The sequence below is a fragment of the Lissotriton helveticus genome, chromosome 3_2, assembly GCF_964261635.1.
Source record: "Lissotriton helveticus chromosome 3_2, aLisHel1.1, whole genome shotgun sequence".
Lineage (NCBI taxonomy): Eukaryota > Metazoa > Chordata > Amphibia > Caudata > Salamandridae > Lissotriton > Lissotriton helveticus.
Window position 1 is genome coordinate 205227293 of NC_136062.1, and position 21551 is coordinate 205248843.

Genomic DNA, 21551 nt, shown 5'->3' on the forward strand with positions numbered 1-21551 from the left:
TTAGCAGGACCCTTAGTTTGATACCTATCCTCATATGCGTTCAGGGTGTGGAAGCTGAACCGTAAAATGAAATGCTGTTTGTGGCTACCGGCATGTGAATTGTACATATCCATCGCATATTCTTCGCTCTCTTTCCGTTCTACCAGTGTCTTTGCTATCTTATCAATCCCATCCCGCTCGTCTTTGCTCAACCTATTTGGTCTTGCCGTTAGTTGCTTGCTAGTCTCAAGTTCATTTGATGTTGTTACCGATGTGGCTGGTGCGAAGGCCGTAAGGGCCGGGGCACTAGCGCTGGAGTCACCCTCGCCCGTGCTCAGGACTGGTAGGTGCTGTGCCAGTGGCTGGCAGGGGGCATAAGGAGGGGGCATGTAGATGATCGGAGGACCTAGCAGTAACTCGTCATTTGCCCGTTGTTTGGAGGGCACCTCTGGGTAGAGCGTAGAGGGGGTCCTAACAGGGCATTGGCCTGTCGACCCTGATTCTTGCGTTTGTCTAACTTCATCTCTCCTTTTTATCTCTTCATCTAGTTCCTTCGCTGCCAGGTGGGCTGCCTTTCGTAATTCTTTCCCTATTTTTGTTTCTTCTCTTTTTCTTCGTTGCTCTGCTTCTTTGCGCCACATGCCGATACTATCAAGCATAGTGGGTGTTGCCTTAATTATTCTAACAGCTGCTTCTAGCGCTTTTATTTTATGATCATCAAAGGAACCTATCAGTGGCCACTGATTTTTGGGGTCCCTTTTCGTATATTTATGCCATAGCTTACTATAAGCTATGGCGACTAGTCCTTGTTTAGTGAACATGTCCTTATTAGGGGTGCCTTCCAATGGAGCTGGATGGTTCATCTCTAATAAGCGGTCCGGGTTGATCCAACTACTGACCAATGGGGAGAAGATAGGCATGACGGGTTACAACGGGGACAAAAAACTGCACTACCTATCCTTCACTACTTTGCGAAGACTAGACAGAATATTTTTATTCTGCAGTATTCGCAAATAGGGAATACCCAAAGAGAGAACCAATATCGAACAATTAATGTTCGTTCAATCAAACAATCAGTGGCGAGAAAGAAATAGGCGCGACGGGTTACAACGGGGGCAAAAGCCTGCACTACCTATTCTTCACTATCCGCAAAGGAGGACAGAATACTTTTGACCCTTCCCCGTTTGTAGACAGAGAATTCTCGAACAAACAATGTTCGGGCAAACAATCAATCAGTGGGGGAGAAAAGATAGAAACGACGGATTACAACGGGGCAAAAGCCTGCGTTACCTACCCTTCGCTGCATGCAAAGGAAGAGAGGATACTTTTATCCCTCTCAGTTTGCAGACAGAGACTCTCCAAGAGAACCAACAACTCGGAGAGTAATGCTAGTATTTTCAATCAAACAATCAAATATTTCTTAGTTTGTTGTGTTACACGACCTTACCCGGACCGTATGGACAGTTTCTCGTCTTCCGCTTCCAGCGCCCGATCGTCCTCTACTCTCTGCTGCTACCGTGGCACTCCTGATGGTTCCCAGTCAGGACCGAAGATCACTCGGGGAGAGGTCTGCTCGGAACCAGTGAAGTTCAGATGATCGGCTGTCAGACGAGGGTCTATTGGACAGGAGCTCTTCCGATCGTTGCAGTCGTTCACTCTGTCGTTGGGACCTCTCCCACTGGATCCACGTGTCGCTGATGGGCCCCACACGTTGGGACGCCAATTGAAGAAGATCAGCAAAAATGGTAAGGCTATTTAATCGATGTCTCTTCAGTAATTTTGCCCGGCGTTAAACGCCTCTAATACCTTACAACGATTATCAAATAAAGAGGCAGGCGCTGGAGACAGGAAGACAGGAAACACGTTTTATTCCGACGGAGCAGAACACATCAGATCGGACAACAAGGTATTGTCTCGAGGTGCTCTCTGACAGCCTCTCTGAGACCTGGTCTTTTATACACTGGTTTATGACATGTGACCGTTCTTTATTACAGCAAAGACATTGTGAAGTATGAGGATGACATCCCCGGCACCCCCCCAGTTCCGGCCCACTCCAACACATGACAACAGCAGAGGCCCTTACCCCCCCATACAACAGTAGGGGGCTATCATGTAGCTGAGTGTTTCGCCAATTCCTTTGGAATGTGTGCGCCTGATCGAATCTCAAGGGGTGGGGAGGTCATGATCAATAGTAGCTCCTTTGAAAAGGGTCGAGTGCATGCAGTAGTGGGCAATAAACTGTACCCTCAGGCCAAGGGATGACCAGCGGTTCGTACAGACAATCGAGCTCAGAGGAAGGGGTCATCAAAAGAGAGGTATTCATGGGAAAAGGAGGTGTTGGTCAGGCGCGGGGTGCGATTCCCAGAGACAGAGTCATGTGGAAGGGGAGGTCATGACTTGTGCATGTGAGAGCGGTGGCAGCCAGGGTGCATGGGGGAGGCTTGCAGGGTCGGGGAAGTGTGCTGAGGATCGATCGTGAACAGGGAGACCATGGTACCTAAAATGGCTGTCGTGTATGTTCATACGTGAGTCTGTCATACGTGAGTCTGAGAAATGGACAAGATGGCGCAGATGATGTTTAGTTCATAAACTAAAATTCCACAGAGTGGAACAGAGGGCTGAAGGGCACAAAAAACAAGTGGAACAGAATACAAAAGGGGCACAAAAACAAGGCAAAAACTAGTGGAACAGAGGGCAGAAGGGCTCAAAAAACTAGTGGAACAGAAGGCAAGAGGGGCAAAAAAACAAGGGAAAAACGAGTGGCACAGAGGGCAGAAGGGCACAAAAAACGAGTGGAACAGAACACAAAAGGAGCACATAAACAAGGGAAAAACGAATGGCACAGAAGGCAGAAGGGCACAAAAAACGAGTGGAACAGAAGGCAACAGGGGCACAGACAGGAGGAAAATACAAGTGGCACAGAGAGCAGAAGGACACAAAAAATGAGTGGATCAGAGGGCAGAAGGGCACAAAAAACGAGTGGAACAGAAGGCAAAAGGGGCACAGAAACGGGGGGAAAACGAGTGGCACAGAGGGCAGAAGGGAACAAAAAACGAGTGGAACAGAATGCAAAAGGGGCACAAAAATAAGGCAAAAACTAGTGGCACAGAGGGCAGAAGGGCACAAAAAACGAGTGGACCAAAGAGCAGAAGGGCACAAAAAACGAGTGGAACAGAAGGCAAAAGGGGCACAGAAACAAGGGAAAAACGAGTGGCACAGAGGGCACAAAAAAACGAGTGAAACAGAGGGCAGAAGGGCAAAAAAAACGAGTGGAACAGAAGGCAACAGGGGCACAAAAACAAGGGAATAACGAGTGGCCCAGAGGGCAGAAGGGCACAAAAAATTAGTGGCACTGAAGGCAGAAGGGCACAAAAACCGAGTGCAACAGAGGGCAGAAGGGCACAAAAAACGAGTGGAACAGAAGGCAAAATGGGGACATAAACAAGGGAAAAACGAATGGCACAGAAGGCAGAAGGGCACAAAAAGCAAGTGGAACAAAAGGCAAAAGGGGCACAAAAACAAGAGAAAAATTAGTGGCACATAGGGCAGAAGGGCACAAAAAAACGAGTGGAACAGAGGGCAGAAGGGCACAAAAAATCGAGTGGAACAGAGGGCAGAAGTGCACAAAAAACGAGTGGAACAGAATGCAAAAGGAGCACAAAAACAAGGCAAAAACTAGTGGCACAGAGGGCAGCAGGGCACAAAAAACGAGTGGACCAGAGGGCAGAAGGGCACAAAAAAAACGAGTGGAACAGAAGGCATAAGGGGCACAGAAACGAGTAAAAAACGAGTGGCACAGAGGGCAGAAGGGCACAAAAAATGAGTGGCACAGAGGGCAGAAGGGTACAAAAACCGAGTGGAACAGAGGGCAAAGGCACAAAAAACGAGTGGAACAGAAGGGAAAAGGGGCACATAAACAAGGAAAAAACGACTGGCACAGAAGGTAGAAGGGCACAAAAAACGAGTGGGACAGAAGGCAAAAGGGGCACAAAAACAAGGGAAAAATGAGTGGCACAGAGGGCAGAAGGGCACAAAAAAAGAGTGGAATAGAGGGCAGAAGGGCACAAACATGAGGGAAAAACAAGTGGCACAGAGGCAAAATACAGAACACAGAAATACAGGGGCAGCTAAGAACTGAAGGCAGAACGGGCACAGAGACACAGGGCAGCGAGGGGAACAGAAGGGAAAACTAGGCAGAGACACAGGGGCAGCGAGGGGTACAGAAGGAAAGACCTGGCAGAGAGAGCACGGGGACAGCGAGGGGAACAGAGGGAAGAAAAAGGGGCCCGGACCACGTACAGGCAGCGGGGGAAGACAGACAACAGCAGTCACAGACACAACAACAATGAAAATACAGGCAGTACAATAAAAGCAATAAAGTAGAGGATGAACAAACCTACTTACGGCCTACCACTGGCTACCAGGGATGAGGCGCAGGTGGTAGTCTGCGGGTGGTGGAGGCCTCAAACTTCCCCAGCAGCAGCAGCTGGGGCAGGGAAACACAGGTATGGAGGGGGAGGGACCTACCTGGTGGGGTCAAGGGTCGCATACATCTTTTTACTAATAATTATGCAGGTGGTGGATAATTAAGTAATGACAAGTACTGCAATTAGTAAAAAAAATACCAGGGATGCAGAATCACATAATTTCAGTGGCCCTGGAGAACCCGAAATGTTGTGTAATTATAAAAACATGTGCTTGCATTGGGTCCTCCAATTCATGTATTTTTCTTCTCTGCTAAAACCTTCCAGTTACACGACACACTGCATCAAACACTGCCAGTATAGTCACAGTGACGAAACTCGTTTCATAGTTCAAGTTCATGTATTTATAAAGCGCACTACTCACCCAGAGGGTCTCAAGGCGCTGGAGGGAGGGGTTTACTTTTTATCGAATAGCCATGTTTTCAGTTCTTTTCTGAAGGAGATGTGATTCTGAGTAAGGCGGAGGTGGGTGGGGAGTGAGTTCCAGGTCTTGGCAGCCAGGAAGGAGAAGGATCTGCCACCCATGGTGGTTTTTCGGATGCGCGGGACTGCGGCGAGGGCTTGATTGGATGATCTTAGTTGGCGGGTGGGATAGTAGAAGGACAGTCGGTTGTTGAGGCATTCGGGTCCTAGATTATAAAGGGCCTTGTGTGCGTGGGTAAGAAGGCGGAAAGTGATTCTTTTGTTGACGGGAAGCCAGTGGAGGTTTTTTAAGTGACCGGAGATGTGCTCTTGGCGCGGAATGTCTAATATGAGTCTCGCTGATGCGTTTTGGATGCGCTGGAGTTTTTTCTGCAATTTTGTTGTAATTCCGGCGTAGAGTGTGTTGCCATAGTCCAGTCGACTCGTGACCAGTGCATGGGTGACTGTCTTTCTTGTTTCGGGGGGGATCCAGCGGAAGATCTTTTTGAGAATGCGAAGGACGTTGAAGCAGGAGGACGATACGGCGTTGACTTGTCTGGACATTGAGAGGGAGGAGTCTAGAATGAAGCCAAGGTTACGTGCATGGTCTGTGGGTGTGGGCGCAGATCCCAAAGCGGAAGGCCAACAGGAGTCGTCTCAAGCTGAGGGGGAGGATCCTAGGATGAGCACCTCCGTCTTGTCTGAGTTGAGTTTTAAGCGGCTCTGTTTCATCCATTCGGCTACTTCTTTCATACCTTCGTGAAGGTTGTTTTTGGCGGTGTTGGGGTCTTTGGTGAGGGAAAGGATTAGCTGGGTGTCGTCGGCGTAGGAGATGATGTTGAGGTTGTGTTGACGTGCGATGGAGGCGAGGGGACTCATGTAGACGTTGAAGAGGGTGGGACTGAGTGAGGAACCTTGAGGTACGCCGCAGATGACTTCGGTGGGCTCTGAGTAGAATGGGGGGAGTCGGACTCTCTGTGTTCTCCCGGCTAGGAATGAGATGATCCATTCCAAGGCTTTTCCTTGTATGCCGATGTTGTTGAGGCGTTGTATGAGGGTGTTGTGACAGACAGTGTCGAAGGCGGCGGAGAGGTCGAGTAGAATGAGGGCCACTGTTTCACCGTTGTCCAGGAGTGCTCGGATGTCGTCGGTCGCCGCAATGAGGGCGGTTTCGGTGCTGTGTTTGGCTCGAAAGCCGTTCTGTGAGGGATCCAGGGAGTTGTTGGATTCAAGGAAGGCTGCTAGTTGGCTATTGACGGCTTTCTCGATGACTTTGGCCGGGAAAGGGAGGAGGGAAATGGGTCGGTAGTTTTTCAGATCTGAGGGGTCTGCTGTTGGTTTTTTCAGAAGGGCGCTGAGTTCGGCGTGTTTCCATATTTCTGGAAAGGTGGCGGAGTCGAAGGAGCAGTTGATGACATCGCGGAGTTGGGGAGCGATGATGGAGTCAGCTTTGTTGAAGATGAAGTGGAGGCAGGGGTCAGAAGGTGAGCCAGAGTGGATTGAGTTCATGAGGCGAATGGTGTCTTCAATGGTGATTGGGTTCCAGGAGTTGAGGTAGTTAGTTGGAGGGGTGGGATCTGAAGTGGGTGGGGTGAGTTGGTCATTGGGAGTATTCTTGAAGCTGTTGCGGATGTCGGCAATTTTGTTGTAGAAGAAGGAGGATAGCGCATCGCAGAGGTCTTGGGAGTTAGTGATGTCGTTGGATGCTGCGGGAGGGTTGGTGAATTCTTTGACGATATTGAAGAGTTCCTTGCTGTTATGAGAATTGTTGTCGAGACGGTCCTTAAGTGCAGATTTCTCGGCGGATCGGATCAGTTGGTGGTGTTTGCGGGTGGCTGTCTTGAGGGAGGCCATGTTGTCTGAAATTGGTTCTTTTCTCCAATTCTTCTCCAGGGTGCGGCATGTCTTCTTGGATTTTTTAAGGTCATCATTGAACCAGGGAGCTTTTTTGCTGGATGGTTTCGACTGGTGTTTTTTCAGGGGTGCTAGTTCGTCCGCACTGTGGGTAATCCATTGCCTGAGGTTGGTGGCCGCTAGGTCTGGGTCCGTTGCCAGGGTGGGAGTGTTTTGGCTGAGTGATGTGAGGAGTTGTTTGGTGGTGATTTTGTTCCATTTTCTTCGGGGAATGGGTTGTAGACGGTTGTGGGTCAGGGTTGTTTTGTAGCTGAAGTGAACACAGCTATGATCCGTCCAGTGGAGGGCTGTAGTATGATCGAAGGAGATGTGCTTGCTGGAGGTGAAGATGGGGTCGAGCGTGTGTCCGGCTATGTGAGTGGGGGTGTCAACAAGTTGTTTGAGTCCGAGATTGGACAGGTTGTCCAGAAGGGTGGTGGTGTTGTTGTCGAGAATGTTGTCGAGGTGGTAGTTGAGGTCTCCTAGAAGAATGTAGTTCTCGGAGGCGAGGGCGTGCGGGCTGACGAAGTCAGTGATGTCGTCGCTGAATTGAGATCGGGTGCCTGGGGGCCTGTAAATGAGAGTTCCTCTAAGTGTGGTCCTGGGGTCGGTGTGGATCTGAAAGTGGAGGTGTTCGGCGGTTGCAAGATTGACGTCAGAGCTGGTTGTAATTTTGATGGTGTTTCTATGGACGATGGCGATGCCTCCTCCAGTTTTTTTATTGGTGCGGTCTTTTCGAATGATCTTGTAATTGTCCGGTATGGCTATGGCGATGTCGGGGGCAGAAGAAGCATTCATCCATGTTTCAGTAAGGAAGGCGATGTCAGGTGACGCAGTGTCGATTAGGTCCCAGAGTTCGGTTGCATGTCTGTGGACCGAGCGGGTGTTTAGTAGGATGCATTTCAAGTCGTTGGGTTCGGAGCTGTGTGTGGAGGAAGTGTGTTTGGTGAGGGTCCTGACGCAGTTGAACTTACAGGAGAGGCAGGAGAATGGGCCGTGGGTACATCCTGGGGTGGCTTCACAGCAAAGTGGAGTGCGTCTGGCGTTGAGGGCGAGGAGTGTAGTGGCATCATAAGTTAATCTGGGGGGTTGGGAGCGGCATAGAGCAGGGGGACGGGCGCTGGGCGCGGTCCAGGCGCGGACGGGCGCAGACGGGCTTACCTTTGGCGCACCTTCGGCGCGGCCGCAGCGCGTGGACGCTGCGCGTTGGGGTATTCGACATAAATGGATAGTGGAGGGGGCGGAGCGTGGGAGGGGCAGCTGGGAGGCGGTAGCGAGGAGGGTAGGTGGGCCAGGGGAATGAACAACAGGGAAATGGAGGGCGGGATAGCAAGTCAAAAAGCGGGGGGGCAGGAGGCTGGAGGGTCCGGGCAAGAGCAGGGAAATATTACCAAAGTAGTTCAGATACCTTACAAATTAAGCAATCCGAGAACCCAGCGCACAATGTTAAAAAGCCTCATGCAACAATTACAGACAGCAACAGGCTACAATTGCAGACAGCAAAGTCGCGCTATTGAGGGTGACTGCAGCGCGATGCTCGGCGCTGTAATCTGGTGAGAAGCGCTAAATAAGCTGAAATACACTTCAGAACAGAGACTCACGATACCAGACACCAGCGTGGTCGAGTCAATGGCCAGTGAGGGAGCGTGGGGGGAGCGGCCGCTTCGGATCAGATCCGGACGGTCACAGCTGCAAAGAGGAGGAGGTGATCTCTCTGTTTGTGGGTGGGAGGGGCAGCTGGGAGGCGGTAGCGAGGAGGGTAGGTGGGCCAGGGGAATGAACAACAGGGAAATGGAGGGCGGGATAGCAAGTCAAAAAGCGGGGGGGCAGGAGGATAGAGGGTCCGGGCAACAGCAGGGAAATATTACCAAAGTAGTTCAGATACCTTACAAATTAAGCAATCCGAGAACCCAGCGCACAATGTTAAAAAGCCTCATGCAACAATTACAGACAGCAACAGGCTACAATTGCAGACAGCAAAGTCGCGCTATTGAGGGTGACTGCAGCGCGATGCTCGGCGCTGTAATCTGGTGAGAAGCGCTAAATAAGCTGAAATACACTTCAGAACAGAGACTCACGATACCAGACACCAGCGTGGTCGAGTCAATGGCCAGTGAGGGAGGGTGGGGGGAGCGGCCGCTTCGGATCAGATCCGGACGGTCCAGATCCGGACGGTTTCATAGTGGTACCTGACTCCTGAAAGGCGACAATGAATGAACCCAGAAAGGAGTTACAGGTGCTGGAGGGGATGTGACTCCCTGGGAACATTGCTTCATATACTTTGAGAGTGTCCCAAGTTGAAATAATTCTGCGAGGAGATATTGTTAGATATCAACACACATTTTGATACTCATCTACCTAGGTTTCCCTCTTATATAGTGCTTGGTCTCTGTAACTCGCTTATGTTCTCACTGCGGTCTAGATAAGGCAGGCACATAGCCCTGGCATCGGGTGCAGCACATCAGTCTATACTGGCTACTTGGGGGACGGAGGGAGCTCTAATTCAATTAAGTTGGTTGCACAGGCTGTGGCATATTTTCGGGATGGGAAGACTTTCTTTGACCAGGGCGCTACGAGTTGACACCTATCAGGAATTACAGAATTACAGAAGCGTTCCTCCACCTCCTCTCACAGGAGTTCTCGGAACTCACCTGTCCCAGGTACTTGAGGCGGCTCCGCATCACAGCGCAAATAGAGTGAATATAATATGAGGCGGACAGTGGGATATGATATCACATTACCCCACACCCTTTTCTTTATCTGGTTAATAGATTTCTGTTCAGGCACCTGGAAATGGGGGGAGAGGGGTGAGGGCAAGTGGGAGGGGAGAATTACATTTAAAAGTTGACTAAGAGGTTAAGTACAGAAGCATAATTATATGATGTCTAATTTGACGGTAATGCCTGACCTTTGGTTACAATAACACAAATTTTAACTAAAACCATCCAGTTGCTTCCATTGGAGGCCACGAGGAGGAGGATTACATGAGTAGAAAAGGAGAGAGGAAGGTAGCTGGTCGGCTGTGCCTGGAGAAAATCCAGGCAATTGTGTTGTTCTTCCATTAGCTGTAGGATTAGGAGGGGGTGGAAGAGGAGCAGGCAGTGGTAGCAGCAGCATCCCTGTCAACCTCCCAACCTCTTGCAAATATTCCTTACATCAGGGGCCATACACCTCAAGCTTCCCCCTCCCCGGACTGCCAGCCCACCTCCCCCTACAACTACAGACTCCTCCTCTATGGGGTCCTTGAGGTCATATAGACGCTGGCCAAAGGCAAAACATAAATAATAGGGGGGCATATTAGCAAGAACCTCGTTACAATTATCGCTGTTTTAGCTGCAGGAAACTGCCGCTAAAATGGCGATAACGGGCTTGCTAATATGCGTTATAGAATTCCAATAGAAGCCCAGGTTAGATGTCCTGCACATCTAACCTGGGCTTCTATTGGAATTCTATAAACCATATTAACAAGCCCATATGGTCTGGGACTACCGACCACCCCCTCCCTGTCCTATGCACCACCTCATCAACCCTTAAAGTAATTAGCCATGCGAGGAGTTTTCTTTGGAAGGCAGGGGGTCTCACGACCCCCGGCCGTGTTTATTAAAACATGAAAACAAATTAAAATTTGTTGAAATAAAACAATATTTACACAATCATCAATATGCAAAAATTCTGACATTAGATTTACAGCAATGTAGACAGGTTTGAAAGGGCTAACCTTAACAAATGTCTAATACAGCGTGTTTCCTAACCAAATCTAACATCCTACGTATGAATTTTGCACACCTAGCATTTTGGGCCTACGACAAGGTCGCTAACCGGTGCCAGATCCTTATTACCCAGCTGCGCCCTCACGTATGAGTGCGCATGCGCAACAGGGCCCGGTTACCGGGAGAGTACTTTCCCTCTCCCGGTTACCCCGTATGCTCCGTGAACTCCATTAAAACAAAGGAGGGCCCTTTCACTCTGCGCCGTTTAATAACGTCATAATGTACAGCCCAAGAAAAGCGTGAATCCCTCCCCCGCACCCATCGAACCAAGCGGATATCCTGCCCTGAAGTTCTAGGAGAGACCATTGGCCCCTCCCCTTGGGCGACCCCATTCGAGAATGGTGAGGCCCCCTAAGGACCTTAAATTGACTGCTCACCGATCATGACCTTACCGCCACAGGCCAGGATAGTTGACCGACAATCTGCCTCCCCCAAACCTCCTACTCTGAAAGGTCATACCTACCTAGCAAAACCCTCCAACCATGGCAAAATATTCTTAGTCAGCAAATCATTGCCCGCCCCAGTCAGGTGTACCCCATCCTGTAAGTAGAAATGGTCCCTCCAGATGCATCCATGTGGAATTATCTGCAATTGAGGTGATCGAAATAATTTCTCAATCTTGTTGTTGATCCTCTTTACCTAGTGATTCAACGCATTAACAGAGGCCCCCCACCCCCTCGATTGCAGCCTAGGTGTCCCCAGAAACTCAACCTGATCAGGCTCAAGTTCCTCTGAGACAGTCTCCTCTTGGACTGCAGAATCAGTTTCCTGTGAAATCTGATCCTCAACCTGGGGCAAGGGGGAAGACATAGCCTTAACCCTCTTGCTCCTTCTCTTGGGTTGTGGTTGGTCTATTGTTCCAAGATCTACCACTGGTTCAGGAAGGCACTTCTTAGCCTGAGTCCTTGTCACTGCAAGGACATGTGCTGAAATCCCTAGCATTTCTGCATGAGTCCTGTACTCCACTTCTGACCAAACTGAGCTTTCAAGATCATTGCCTAACAGACAGTCTACTGGGAGGTCTGCACTCACAACAACTTTCTTTAGGCCATCTACCCCTCCCCAGGAGAAGTTCACAACAGCCACACTATATGGAGTAGTGGAGTTGCTTGCATTGGTCACTAGGTAACTTTCACCTAGTACAATCTGTCCAGGGTCCACAAAGGCAGGTGTTACCATAGTGACACTGGCACATTTGTCCCTGTAGGCCTGAGCCAGTTTCTCATTTATCAAAGGCGTCTGCCTATATTTGCCCAGGTTACTGGGACTCACTGTAGTGGACAAAGCTAAGTCCACATCATATAGGAGAACTGCCTGAGTAGGGATTCTGACTAGGCCAGATTCCATCTCAGTACCCAAGGTTAACCCCACTATACCCTTAGGTTGTGTACCACCACTGCTAACTGTACTAGGGGGTGCAGGTGCTTTAGGAGCTGCAGTGGTGGGGACTGGATTTTTCTTGGTGCATTCACTGCCCCAGTGTGAAACTGATTTGCAGGTATTGCACCAAGGTTTCTTTGGGACATCATTCTTCTTTTTCTTGTTTCCATTTTGGGAACCACCCTCCTTATTACTAGTTTGGGGGCCTGAAGACTTCTGGTCCTTTTCTTTATCTTTCTGATTCCCACCCTTCTGGTCTGTTTTCTTCTGGTCACCACCTTGGTTCTGGGGTTTCTGCTTAATCCTTGTTCTGACCCATTTGTCTGCCTTCTTTCCCAATACTTGGGGAGAGGTCAGATCAGAGTCAATAAGGTATTGATGCAACAGCTGGTTCTGACAGTTATTAAGGATCTGCTCTCTCATTATAAGATTGTACAATCCTGTATAGTCTGAGACTTTACTTCCCTGCAGCCAACCCTCCAGAGCCTTAGTGGCACAATCAACAAAATCAGTCCAGTCCTGAGTCTGTGCTTTTTGGGTGTCTCTGAACAACAACCTGTATTGCTCAGTGGTTAGGCCAAACCCTTCAATAAGAGCACTCTTCAGGACAGAGTAGTTTTTGGCATCCTCAGGTCTAACTGTGAGGAGCCTATCCCTCCCTTTCTCAGAAAAGGAGTACCATAAAATTGCAGCCCACTGATCCTGAGGAACCTGCTGTACCATGCAGGCTCTCTCCATAGCAGTCATCCATTTGTGGATGTCATCCCCTTCCTTGTAGGGGGGCACAATTTTTTGTCAGGTTTCTATTATCATAGCTCCTGTCTTTCTCTCTAGGAATTATGCTGCCACCAGTGGCATCTAAGCCACACAATTTCTGCTCTCTTGCCAAGGCAAGTCTAGCTTGAGCCATGGCTACCTCCTCCCTCTCTATCTGAGTTTGACAGCCCTCATCCTGGCTCTATGCTCTATCTTCTGAGAGGAAGTCATCCCTCTCTGAGATTCTCTTGAGGCACTAGAAATATGAGAGTCCCCTGATGGAGATCTCACTCTTCTGTTGCCTGGGAGAATGATATTTTGAGATCTGGGGAGGTGCTGGCCCTCTCCATTCCCAAGTAGGTTTAAGTTGGCCTGGTTAAGCCTGGCAACTATAACCTGGCTACCCCTCTGATCCTGATCTTCAAGATCCTCTACCTCTGAGTCATCCTCCTCCTCCACCTCTTCTTCTTCTTCCTCTGGAGTGGTATCAGTTACAGGGGGGTTCACTCCATCTCCTGACTCTAAGGGAGCTGCCCTCGCCTTATCTAAGTCATCCTGTTCTAGAATGGCTATCAGGGTAGGAATGGTGGGACCTCTGCCCCTTTTTAGCCCTCTTGATATGCACAAGGCACACAAGTCTTTGTGGCTAATTTTGTCATAGCTGGAAGTTGCCTGGGTAAGGTCAACTGTCACAGGCAGAGAGCTTGGAGCTTCACCTGTGCCAGACATGACTGCTAGTGAGGTGTAAGTGGTGCACTTACCTACACTAAGGGGCTCATTAGGATGGCGGATGGAAGAGCCACCGCGGCCCTGGAGTAGGCGGGAAAACCCTTTTCCGTGTCCGCCTGCCGCGGATACTCCGTCCGCCATATCAGGATAGGAAAACGTGTCAAATTTCCGTCCGCGACGGGAAAGCACGCACCGCCGTCGAACTACACACGACCACGCGGCGAACGGAACACATCCGGAGGCTCTGCCGTACGTACTGACGTCTAAGACCGTCCCCCAAATCAAGATGGCGGAAAATACACATAAAACCGCTGCGGAAAAACAACCTGTCTGAACACGGCGGAATCCCCACAGCGAACATAGGTGACATAGCAGAGATACCCACCGCAAGCTGACCACCACCATGGACCCAGCGCTACACGCTTTCCCGATGCTCTTCGCGATCCACCACGTCCTAGTCATGGCCCACTATCGACGACGACGCAGGTAAGGCACAAACCATTGGCTGTCTGGAGGGGAATACCAGCAAGGGTCGTGACGTAGGGAGGGGGAGTGTCATGTTACCGAAACCACTGATGAGAAGCAAATACGAATACACATTTGTAGTACGCAAGCAGGAATGACAACGACAGACCACGAGACTTGATAAACTACCTTTATTGTACATAATAGGGGTATAATCACAGTGTATGCGTGAGCATGGGCAAAGTGGGCACCAGAGCAGCTACATCATTGGCAGTAAACGAGAGGGCAGAATGCAGTATCAGAGCAGCAACAGGGCATTGTGGAGTACAGAGCAGCTACATCATTGGCAGTAAACGAGAGGGCAGAATGCAGTATCAGAGCAGCAACAGGGCATTGTGGAGTACAGAGCAGCTACATCATTGGCAGTAAACGAGAGGGCAGAATGCAGTATCAGAACAGCAACAGGGCATCGTGCCCAACAGAGCAGGTACATCATAGGCAGTAAACGAGAGGGCAGAATGCAGTATCAGAGCAGCAACAGGGCATTGTGGAGTACAGAGCAGCTACATCATTGGCAGTAAACGAGAGGGCAGAATGTAGTATCAGAACAGCAACAGGGCATCGTGCCCAACAGAGCAGGTACATCATAGGCAGTAAACGAGAGGGCAGAATGCAGTATCAGAGCAGCAACAGGGCATTGTGGAGTACAGAGCAGCTACATCATTGGCAGTAAACGAGAGGGCAGAATGCAGTATCAGAACAGCAACAGGGCATCGTGCCCAACAGAGCAGGTACATCATAGGCAGTAAACGAGAGGGCAGAATGCAGTATCAGAGCAGCAACAGGGCATTGTGGAGTACAGAGCAGCTACATCATTGGCAGTAAACGAGAGGGGCTAAGTGCATCAACAGTCCATTGCACTGAACAGGTCCATCCGAGGCAGCAAACGAGAGGGGCTAAGTGCATCAACAGTCCATTGCACTGAACAGGTCCATCCGAGGCAGCACATGAGAGGGGCTAAGTGCATCAACAGTCCATTGCACTGAACAGGTTGATCAGAGGCAGCACATGAGAGGGCAGAATGCAGTATCAGAACAGCAACAGGGCATTGTGCCCAACAGAGCAGGTACATCATTGGCAGTAAACGAGAGGGCAGAATGCAGTATCAGAGCAGCAACAGGGCATTGTGGAGTACAGAGCAGCTACATCATTGGCAGTAAACGAGAGGGGCTAAGTGCATCAACAGTCCATTGCACTGAACAGGTCCATCCGAGGCAGCAAACGAGAGGGGCTAAGTGCATCAACAGTCCATTGCACTGAACAGGTCCATCCGAGGCAGCACATGAGAGGGGCTAAGTGCATCAACAGTCCATTGCACTGAACAGGTTGATCAGAGGCAGCACATGAGAGGGCAGAATGCAGTATCAGAGCAGCAACAGGGCATTGTGGAGTACAGAGCAGCTACATCATTGGCAGTAAACGAGAGGGCAGAATGCAGTATCAGAACAGCAACAGGGCATTGTGGAGTACAGAGCAGCTACATCAGAGGCAGCACAAGTACGTGTCCCTACCAACCCGTCAAAGGGACCACAAGAGTGCCACGCAGTTCTCAATGGACACACCATGTGAAATAACATTTGAGTGAAGTGTACAGCACCTCACATCACAGAATCAGGGGGACTGCGTGAACTACCTGCCTCGGACACACTGGCAGCACCAGCAACAGGAGTGTGAGACACAGCCACAGCCCGAGTGACACACACATGGGCCACGGACCCAGACACACTGGCAGCACCAGCAACAGGAGTGTGAGACACAGCCACAGCCCGAGTGACACACACATGGGCCACGGACCCAGACACACTGGCAGCACCAGCAACAGGAGTGTGAGACACAGCCACAGCCCGAGTGACACACACATGGGCCACACTGCCAGCACCAGCAACAGGAATGTGAGACACAGCCACAGATGTAGTCACTGACACGTGACCCACTGACCCAGACAGACTGCCAGCACCAGAAACAGGAGTGTGCAACACAGCCACAGATCTTCTAACTGACACGTGAGCCATAGACCCAGATAGACTGCCAGGACCTGCAACAGGAGAGGGCACAACAGAGACTGTGCCACTACATGATGCATGACAGCCAACAACAGACACAGTGCCACCATCTGATACATGAGAGTCAACTTCACCTGCGCCACTGGGACAACTGAAATGATGAGCCACAGGGCTGTATGGGCCAGGAGTCAGGGTGGGCCTGGGAGCTGGGGATAGCTGACCTTGAGCCACATCGGGGTTGGCAGGTGTCAATGGTGTGTGTCTGCGTTTCTTAGGGATGTGTGAGTGCACCCTGGACAGGACAGGACTGCCAAGTCGTGGGGACTCTAAAGAATCACCACCCACCATAGGTGGAGCATCTGCAGCCGGGGATCGGGTTTCTGGGGACGTCCTGGAGCCTGCTTGTCGTTTGCTGTGTGCCTGCCGCCTGGACTCTGAATCATGTGTAATGGGGGATGCAACAACAGGGGACACCCTCCTCTGCTTCTGACTGGCCTGGATGGGAGTGGAGGTATGGGGGGACTCCGCCGCGGAGACATCTGTTTGGCGTTCAGTAGAAAACATCAGCCTCAGTGCAGCCAGGGGTGAAGTATGCCTGTCCTTGATTGCGCCATTGTCCATGCTAGAAGCCTTGTCCGTAGGATGTGCCTTATCCTTAGGTGGAGTGTTGTCTCTGGATGTAGCCTGTGCCCTGGTCGCCGCCCTGTTCCTGCCAGCAGACTTGTCGTCTGTGGTGCACCTGTCTCCAGTAGACACCTGCTCTCTGTGTGTGTCCCTGCCCTTGGGAGATGGACCTTGCTCTGTTGTGGTCCTGCCCTTGGGAGTCTCCCTGCTCTTAGGAGGTGCCTTTGTCTTTTCACTGTCCTTGGGAGTGTCCCTTTCCTCTGTTGTGGTCCTGCCCTTGGGAGTCTCCCTGCTCTTAGGAGGTGCCTTTGTCTTTTCACTGTCCTTGGGAGTGTCCCTTTCCTCTGTTGTGGACCTGCCCTTGGGAGTCTCCCTGCTCTTAGGAGGTGCCTTTGTCTTTTCACTGTCCTTGGGAGTGTCCCTTTCCTCTGTTGTGGTCCTGCCCTTGGGAGTCTCCCTGCTCTTAGGAGGTGCCTTTGTCTTTTCACTATCCTTGGGAGTGTCCCTTTCCTCTGTTGTGGGCCTGCCCTTGGGAGTGTCCCTGCTCTTAGGAGGTGCCTTTGTCTTTTCACTGTCCTTGGGAGTGTCCCTTTCCTCTGTTGTGGGCCTGCCCTTGGGAGTCTCCCTGCTCTTAGGAGGTGCCTTTGTCTTCTGACTGGCCTTGTCCAAGGTACAGTCCATGGACATGTGAGTATCCCTAGCCTTGGGAGTACCTTTTGTGTTGAATGCCTGTGTAGCTCCTGAAGGCATGTCCCCCAACAACACTTGTGGATCCTGTGTGTGTACTCCAGTGTATCTGACGTTGTCTACGTGAACAGATTTAGCTGATCTAGGGGATGGGGTCTGTGCCCTGCGTGCCCTGACGTGCTGTCTGATGCTGCTTCTAGTGCAATAACCTGTATATGAGTCCTGCTCAGAATAATCACTACCCCCTGAGACATCCAGTGGTGTAGATGGGGAAACAGAAGTAGCACCCTGTTCATGCGACTGTACTATTGCAGACGACACACTGCTTGCCAATGACTGCACTGTCCTGTGTAGACCAGCAAGATCGCCATGCATCCCTTCCATGAATGCCACCACCTGCCCCAACTTCCTATCATGGTCCTGGAAAGCATTTGTCATATTGGTCTGCCCCACACACAGCTGTCACAGCAGATCAACGGCCTCAGCACACAGTGCATTTTGGCTCACCGTGGCAGGGGCAGCGGTGCCTGCACCGAACGCCACTCTGCTCCCCCTACTCCTCCGGCCACGAACAGTACATGGTGCAGTTGGCGGAAGTGTGGGCCCTGTGTGCTGTCTTCCGACAGAAGGTGATGCCCACTCCCAGTCTGTGACAACAGTGCAGGCTCACCAAGAGTGTCCGACGAGGAGGACGATGGTGTCTCCACATGCGAGTCCTCAGGGACGGTCCTGTCCCCCTCTCCGGCGCTGGCCTCCTCTGTGTCAGTCTGCGTGTGTGCGAAGTCTGAGCCGGACTCATTTCCTCGACTAATCTCCACCGTCTGTGGCTGAGTGTCCTCTGTCATAGCTGAAATGCACATAAAAGATGTGTGAGTCATGGGCACACTGACGTACAGAAGGACCAGGATTGCCAAATCCCATAGCTGACTAAGATTTAGTAGCCCCCATCCTGCACACGGCCCACCTCTACCAGTCTTCCTCACATTTCCTGCCATGGGGCCATGGACCACTAGGGGATGTGCTTCAACACTCAACTACTAAGCAAGTGGCGTGTCAACATGGCGGACCTGGATGTCAAATGACAACCACCCAATGGGACCAAAATGGCATCACAGAGATACATACGCAACATGGAACTCTATACTGTGTCTGTGCACCAATACATGCATAGCACTCACAGGTTTCCTACACAGACAGTATGCTCACCGCTAGTTTGCTGTTGATCGGCACTCAGACGTTCGGCCAGTTCAGGATGCGTCACTGCAATGATACGGTGCATGAGAGGGGTCATGGAGCGTCGGGCCAGACGGGGCGTCCTTGGAATCATGCCCAGTGTTACTTCCGCTACATTCTTGCTCAGCCTGGAAATGTCGTCCCAGCGTTTGTGGCAGTGTGTATGTCGTCTGTTGCACACCCCCAATGCCCGTACTTCCCGTGCTATGCTCCTCCACAGGTCCTTGCGAAGGTGCAGCTTGACCTACCATGATGGGAGACAAAAGGGTTTAAGTCAGTGGACAGTTGGCCTGTCACACACATAGGGGCAAGACGTAACTGTCAGCAGCCATGCACAATCAGGAACATATGTCTAGCCCACACTACACAGCTAAGATAGGAATAGGCCTAATTATTTGGCCCCCTCATGCACACCAACATGTCCCACACTGCACTTACCACCCGTCCTGGTGCGCCGTAGAGGCGTCCATAGTTGCGGAGTACACCGTCCACGAGGACATCAAGCTCCGCGGCGGTGAAGGGTCGAGACCGGATCTCTTTGCCTCTCGACATGGCAAGATCACGGAGTATGGCACTAGAGCAGCAGTCGGTGGTCAGCTCAGCAGCAGCAGCAGGTCGAGGTGATGGTCACAGGCAGCAGTCGGTGGTCAGCTCAGCAGCAGCAGCAGGTCGAGGTGATGGTCACAGGCAGCAGTCGGTGGTCAGCTCAGCAGCAGCAGGTCGAGGTGATGGTCACAGGCAGCAGTCGGTGGTCAGCTCAGCAGCAGCAGTCGGTGGTCAGCTCAGCAGCAGCAGCAGGTCGAGGTGATGGTCACAGGCAGCAGTCGGTGGTCAGCTCAGCAGCAGCAGCAGGTCGAGGTGAACAGGCAGCACTGGTCCCCAGGGTAGGAAGTGTCATTTTGGCCAACACACATATATAGGGCCCTCAGCACGTGTCAGTGGCATACGTCGCCAGCAATTGGTCAGCCCTGGAAGCGTGTTCGTGAAATGGGCCAATGACTGGCCCTGTTGTTGCGGTGCACTGCTTCCGCTACTTGCGATTGGCCATATGCGGCCAGCGTCCCTCTTCCCATTGGCTGCATGTGCACGGACCGTCACGGGCACACATCGGCAACCGCACGTGCAAGCTTCAGGCACGGATGCTTCAGTTGCAACAATGTTCTATCACTGGTGCCACCATGGCGGTGCACGTACTCATCGGGGGAGGTGCAGGCCTATACACCCTGTAGATGTACTCAATGGACATGCCAGTTCATGTCCCCTCTTACAGTCACATTGCATCATCCACCGTACACCGGCCGGAGCGGCCGGGCCAAGGACGGCCGTGCCGGCCATGTCCACAACCACCGTGCCCGGCCATGTCCACAACCGCCGTGCCCGGCCATGTACACAACCGCCGTGCCCGGCCCGGCCTAGGACAGCCGTGGCCGGCCATGTCCACAACCACCGTGCCCGGCCATGTCCACAACCACCGTGCCCGGCCATGTCCACAACCACCGTGCCCGGCCATGTCCACAACCACCGTGCCCGGCCATGTCCACAACCACCGTGCCCGGCCATGTCCACAACCGCCGTGCCCGGCCATGTCCACAACCGCCGTGCCCGGCCCTGCCTAGGACGGCCGTGGCTGGCCATGTCCACAACCACCGTGCCCGGCCATGTCCACAACCGCCGTGCCCGGCCATGTCCCCAACCGCCGTGCCCGGCCATGTCCACAACTGCCGTGCCAGGCCGGGCCGGGCACGGCGGTTGTGTACATGGCCGGGCACGGCGGTTGTGGACATGGCCGGGCACGGCGGTTGTGGACATGGCCGGGCATGGCGGTTGTGGACATGGCCGGGCACGGTGGTTGTGGACATGGCCGGGCACGGTGGTTGTGGACATTGCCGGGCACGGTGGTTGTGGACATGGCCGGCACGGCCGTCCTTGGCCCGGCCGCTCCGGCCTGTGTACGGTGGATGATGCAATGTGACGGTAAGAGGGGACATGAACTGGCATGTCCATTGAGTACATCTACAGGGTGTATAGGCCTGCACCTCCCCCGCTGAGTACGTGCACCGCCATGGTGGCGCCAGTGATAGAACATTGTTGCAACTGAAGCATCCGTGCCTGAAGCTTGCACGTGCGGTTGCCGATGTGTGCCCGTGACGGTCCGTGCACATGCAGCCAATGGGAAGAGGGCCGCTGGCCGCGTATGGCCTTTGGGAAGTAGCGGAAGTTGTGCACCGCCATGGCGGCGCCAATTATGTTATCTTGTCAGACGCTGCACCGTGATGTGTTGTGTGCAGTTGCGTCATTAGGGTTGTGAGCGTGATAGGGAAAGGTCATATGTCATACAATATAGCATGTGTGTCCATACTATGCCCATCGGTCGGCACACAATGGGCAACAGATGTGCATTTGGACGTGTTGACGTCGGGTGTGACCCTACAGACGTTATTACATCTTCACAACTACACAGTACATCACGGCTGTATGGCCAAATTATGCATCTGTTGTCAGTGTGTGGTTCTGGCGAGGTGACTACAGTGGTGGTGGTACACATGCATTCCGTGTATGTGTTTTGGACGTTGTGTCACCATGCATGTAATTACCGTATGCACAACATTATTGGTGTTGGCATTGGTGCTTGATGACATGGCGTGTGTATAATTATCGTTTGTGTGCATGCAGTTGCATGTGTGTCTGTGATGTGGCTACTGAACATTAGGGTGAAGACTGACGTTTTGTCAGTAAGGTTCACATGTGATGGAGTTGTACACGTATGCGTCGTTTGTAAGTTGACCTAAGTTACATCTCTCTCCCACACAGGAGGGCTCCAAATGTGCATCGGTCATACACTGTGCTGGAGGATATGGTTGACGAGGAGGTGATTAGGAAATTCCGGCTGGATCGACGTCGGTTGCTGGAGCTTGTTGCTCAAGTGTCTCCTCATCTGCAGCCACGTAGGACGTATCCTGGGTCGATTACACCCACTGCAAAGGTCATGGCGGTACTACATTTCTTTGCTACTGGCACATTTCAGTACACAGTTGGACATGCCGGGGGGATGTCACAGGCCATGTTCAGCACGGTTCTTCGGGATG